Source organism: Chaetura pelagica, unplaced genomic scaffold (assembly GCF_000747805.2).
Source record: "Chaetura pelagica isolate M959 unplaced genomic scaffold, ChaPel_1.0 scaffold697, whole genome shotgun sequence".
Taxonomy (NCBI): domain Eukaryota; kingdom Metazoa; phylum Chordata; class Aves; order Apodiformes; family Apodidae; genus Chaetura; species Chaetura pelagica.
In genome coordinates, this window is record NW_009953927.1 from 181,246 (window position 1) to 186,795 (window position 5,550).

A 5,550-nucleotide genomic window follows, 5' to 3' on the forward strand; every position below is an offset into this window, starting at 1 on the left:
GGAAAGATGCTGTTTCTACTTTGTTTCAAGTTAGCCAAGGCACTCACACACCAGAGACAGTGAATGGGAATTGATGGGAATTGCATTAACACTTGCCAAGCTTACCACAGGCATTCAACATTCATGACACTGGCTTACAACTGGGCTTTCTTATTTCTTCTTGGGCCCTAGCCTAAAGGATTCACATTTGCAAAATTGTGTAGAAAACAAAGCAGGCTATAAACTTTCATTAAAATCAAGGTAACAGCATACTGCATTTCTTTAAAAATGAAATGCTTAAAGGTATTTTATAGCATCATGTCTAAGATCAAATCTCTAGCAAAGTGCTAAATAGACACTGAGGTATAGAAGGGAGTAAAAGAGACAGAAAAAAAACCTTGCTATATATATATTCAGCTCTTTTCAGTGCCCCCATTCCAACCCTCTGAAAATGACATTATCAAGAAATAAGCAGGACCAACCAGAAAAGGGAGGTTATACCCCTGATCAGGGCCGTTTTTTAACACTACTGAATTTCACACTAATCAACTGGACAGTGTAATTTAAAAAAAAATCAACCCCTTTATTACAGTCAATTGGCTGCAGCAGAAGTTCATACTGATAATTTCTCAAAAAGACAACAGGCTTCCCTTGATTAGCTTGAACATAAAGGGCAACATTGCTTTTGTGTATGCTCTTCCCTCCTGCCTGATTTGCAAATTTTTAATTAAATACAAATAGCATTAACTTTCTCTATGTGATTCATTTAGCAGGTTAAGACGTTCCCTTGCATATACAGTACTCATTTAAGTAACCCATAGTGTGGAGTAATTATATCTGAGCTGGCACGGTAAAAATGGAATGCAAATTGATTAAAGCTGTACAAATAAAAAACACATAATTTCTCAATACTGAACAGCTCCACCTTCCAAGTACCTGCAAACCACTCCTTTTAATCCAGCACTGCCTTCAGTCCTTCCCATCCCCCCAAAACCACCAAAAAAGCCAACTAAAAACTAAAATAATCCAGCACCTGGATTGGGAGCCCAGCCAAGACACAGCAGCAGGCTGTTCAATGCGAGCTCACCATTCAGCACACGTGCAGCCAAGGTCAGCTTTAGAGGAAGAAAGAAGCTGTGATATCCAAGTGAAAGAAAAAGGAAGGACAGGGGTGCAGGGGGTGCCAAAGACAGTGGGTGAAGGTCAGGATGGCAAGTATTGCCAGCCACAGCCCCTCCCACCCCTTCCCACTTGCCCTACAGGCACAAGCTCCCAGATGAACCCCACATCCATGTCCTACCTGCCAATCTCCCACTCTAGGTGAGTGCCCCATCCATTCATCGTCTCTGGTAATTTAAATATTTCCATCCACAGTGCTAAAACAATCAGTAAGGTGAAGAATGTCCACTATCCACCCTACCAAGCGCTCTCACAGCCAAAGAGAACCATCACCCTCAGCACAATTTGGAAACTGTACTCACGTTCGATTTTCCAGGAACAAGCCCTCTGACAGAAAAGGGAATAAACAAGAAAACTGTGTACAGGGATCAGCCGGAAGTGTAAGGGCAAAACTGTGGAGTGAGAGCAATAGCCCTGTGCACCCAAAAGTCAACAACCAGATTCCAAGTATTTTGGAATATGAACTCAGTATTACTTTGGTTAACAATGTTTACAAACCTGAGTAGCTGCCAGAGACAAAGGGAACATTCTCATTTTGCAACAAGCCTCAGGGAGAACAAAAGATCTTAGAAAGGCTCACTCTCTAGCTGAAGAGAACCAGCCTGCCAGCTTAGGAGATCTATTGGCAGTTTTTAAAGTAGCAGTTAGGGCCAAAGGAGAAACTCTACTGCCAGAACCTTAGTTTGGCTACAACAGTTATCACCTTAATCCACAAAAAGAAGAAGCAGTGCCAGAATCTTTACTCACCAAAAAGCAAACAGGACTTTGAGCATTTGCTCTGACAGTGTCAGCAGCAGGGTACCAATGTCATGCGAACACAGCAAATCTGTACAGGTTCTCAGCAAAACCTTTTTTGTCTACTCCTAACCTGGAAATAAAGATGGATTTTGTGTATTTCACTAAACCACATTTCAGTCTGATGCTTCAGTCCAGAGAAGGGCACCAAGATGAACCAAGGACTGTGAAGCTTGCCATATGAGGAAAGGTTGAGAGAACTGGGTTTGTTCAGCCTTGAAAAAAGAAGGCTTAGGGGAGACCTTACTGCCATGTTCCAGTATTTAAAGGGTGGTTTCCAAAAAGATGGACGCTCCCTTTTTACAATTAGTCACATGGAAAAGACAAGGGGTAATAGGTGCTAGTTACTCTTGAGGAGATCCTGATTGGACATCAGAAGAAAATTTTCACTATGAGAATAGTTGGACATCGGAATAATACCCCCAGGGAAGTGGTGGATTCCCCAACAGTGCACACTTTCAAGACTCAGCCTGACAAGGTATTGTGCCATCTCATCTAAACAGTGTTCCTACCAAGAAAGGCTGGACCAGATGATCCTTGAGGTCCTTTCCAACCTGGCATTCTATGATTCTCCTAAGATGTATTTATTTGAGGCAGTGTTTAAACAAAAAACATACAAAAAAGTGCCAACATCTATGGATTTCCCATTACTCAAGACAGTTTTCTCATTGCTTTATTCCAAGATTAAATGTCAGAGTGTCATATTCTAACACTGACCAACATAACAGGCAAGACAGAAGCACTCCTAACCAAGCACTCCTAAACTCCACTTTGCCTTTGGGCTCCTGTTTCTTTCCAAGGCTGCTGCCCAACCAAAGACCACACAGAAGAGTGCAAGGAAGACCTTAAGTTCAGAAAATCTGACCAGTGGAAACAGGTTTATAGAGTGGCACTAGGCTTACAGAAGAGATTTGAGACATTTGGGGGAGTGGAAGGAGGGAGGCAAGCACACAGCCTTGCAGTCTGGAGAGGCTCTTGTGGAGGAAGCAGAGACGAGCTGCTCGGTGCAATTGCTGTGATGCCCTGAGCATCAACTGCAGTGAAGAAGGTTTTGTAAATACTTTCCAGCTAGGTAATTAAAAACAGCAAAGCAACCCTGCAGTGCTGCAGACCCTCTGTGGAGCTCAGTTTGCAGGGCTCTGGGGCTCCCCTGTCCCATCCACAGGAGGGGTAACAGTTTTCCATCCTGCAAACTCTTCAAGGACAGGGATGTGTGCCCACTCTGTGCCTACCATGGCATCAGCAGCCTCATGTCCACTGCAGTCTTTATCAGCAACTATTATCTTGCACAATCAATACCTGGCATCAGTAAATAATCATTGGATAGCAGAATGTTTTGGGTTGGAAGAGACTTTAAAGATCATATAGTTCCAACTGGCCTGCCTTGGACAGGGACACCTTCCACTAGACCAGATTGCTCAGAGCCCCATCCAACCTGGCCTTGAACACTTCCAGGGAACAGACATCCACAACCTTCCTGGGCAACCTCTGCCAGTGTCCCACCATCCTCATAGTGAAGAATTCCTTCCCAACATCTAACTTAGATCTCCCTTCTTCCAGTTCAAAGGCCCCTTGTCCTTTCACTACAAGTGCTTGCAAAAAGCCCCTCCCCTCCTGTAGCCCCTTCAGGTACTGGAAGGCTGCTGTAAGGGCTCCCTGCAGCCTTCTCTTCTCCAGGCTGAACAACTTCAACTCTCTGAACCTGTTTTCATAGGAAAGGTGCTCTCTGAACAGCTTGTTAATCCTCTAGCCAAATTTGATCTGTCTCAAGGCATTCTGTTATCTTCATGAACACTGTGAGAACACCAGATTCTCTAGAAAAAAACACTGACAGCAGTTACCCTAACAGCAAAAACCAGTTCGATAACAGATCCTTTTGCTGTGACCAAAAATAATTCAGTTGGTTCCATCCACATTGATACGTAATTCTACAAAAGACTTAATTTTTATTTCTAGTCAACTACTATAATTTTATGCAATACAAAACTATTTGCATTTATTTGAATACACTTGAAAATATTTTAACTTACTGTGTTAATTTACTTGAAATTACTTTTGTTTAGCAGTTTTCAACTCATTAAAATCACGCTTCAGACTGAAAAGTTGATTTTTATTTAAAATGTGTTTAACCAGTCCAGCATGTTGGACTTACACAGTTTCAGCTGCTCCTAGGAGATGAAACTATTTGTCTAATTCAGCCCAAAAAATATTAACTGTTTTGGTTTAGTGAAAACTTTCTTTTTATAGAAAAAAAAAAAATACATTGTTTCATCCAGTCAGAGGCAATCTTATAATGAAAAGCTTATATACTTCATTGCACAGAAGAGACTAATTATCTCCTCTCTAAATTAAATATTCAAAGATTCCTTCACTGTTCTACCTCATCAGACTACATAAAATTCCCTTAAAGCCTCAGATTTCAGAAAAATATTTTCCTACAGCTATTTTATCAAAGCACAAAGAGACAATCGATATTCGTGAGTGTCAGATTTCAGCAGGCATCAAGCCAACAAAAAATATATTAAAAGCAGAAGTAATCAGCATGCGGAGCAGCTGCGTGTGACTGTATTTGTTGTGTTCAACACAGTAAATTATCCTGCCATTCCTAAACGCTGCCTGCCAGTCCTTCAGGGCAAGTATCTTAATATTTGTTCAGCATAGTTGACTGAATTGAAAACTATGGCTATGACACTGTATTGGTAATAAATTCTTGTCACCTGAGGCAGGAGTCTTTGCTCCTGTTTATCACAGCAGATGGGGTATGCCAGGGAAATTCTGCACATACCACTGAAGAGCAGGCACTAACCTGAGGTGCTTGAAATTAAGGTCTTCTTAGCTTATCATTGTCAGTATAGTCCTTGCAGGAGGTAATTCAGGTATCTAGTGCAGATACTTAATATTACATCATGTGAGTACCCTTCAGCAACTTTAGCAAACTTCTGATATTGCCCAGACAGACAAGTCACCATTAGGTCACGTTTCCTACCTGCTCAAGGTGGAAACCCATGCCTGCCCAAGATTTGCCTTTCACTGCAACACCCTGGCAGCAAAGTTTTCAAAGAGCTTGTCCCTGGATGTACAAGCCTTTGGGTCCCTGGACAAACATGGCCTGAGGGCAGATCCCCATGCCATGTGGGTCCAGGGCTGCAGCTGCCCCAAAGCTCCAGCTCCAGTCCTGCAACAAGGCTGGCTTGAAAGGCATCTTCATGCCTGGCCAAAATTGATCTGGCTGTAAGCTGCTGCCTTCCCCATGAGATGGCCACCCCCTGCCACGGGCTCCTAACCTCTCCTGCTACCTAGCAGCTGTGGGACAAGTGGCACCAGCCCAGTGAAAAGCCTGCTGGCAGCCAGGGGAGGCAGCTCGGGCAGCCCACATCACTGCACGGGCTGCAGCACCACAGCAGAGAAACAAGAGCCTCTTCAATCAATCCATCATGCAAAGAACGTTTGCCTTTAATATCTGGCCACAGCCTTCGAATGCATTTCATATCTGAATCTCTCCTCAGCGTCCTGAGTATTGACACACACTCCACAAAGCTGCCTCACTCCTCGCTGTGGTGACTCTGAAGATTTACCTTCTGACTCAGGAACCGCAGC

General features: G+C 43.2%; 1 protein-coding gene across 1 annotated transcript in view; it reads right to left on the reverse strand.

Moving 5' to 3' along the window:
* Positions 1-1,357, reverse strand: part of GHR (growth hormone receptor) — a 132,260-nt gene extending 130,903 nt beyond the window's left edge. Inside the window, exons 1-2 of the mRNA XM_010001594.1 lie at positions 1,280-1,357; positions 1,013-1,094 (exon numbers count right to left, since the gene is read on the reverse strand). The gene's annotated coding sequence lies outside the window, so the exon portion shown is untranslated. The remainder of the gene's footprint in view (positions 1-1,012; positions 1,095-1,279) is intronic.
* Positions 1,358-5,550: the final 4,193 nt, after the last annotated feature.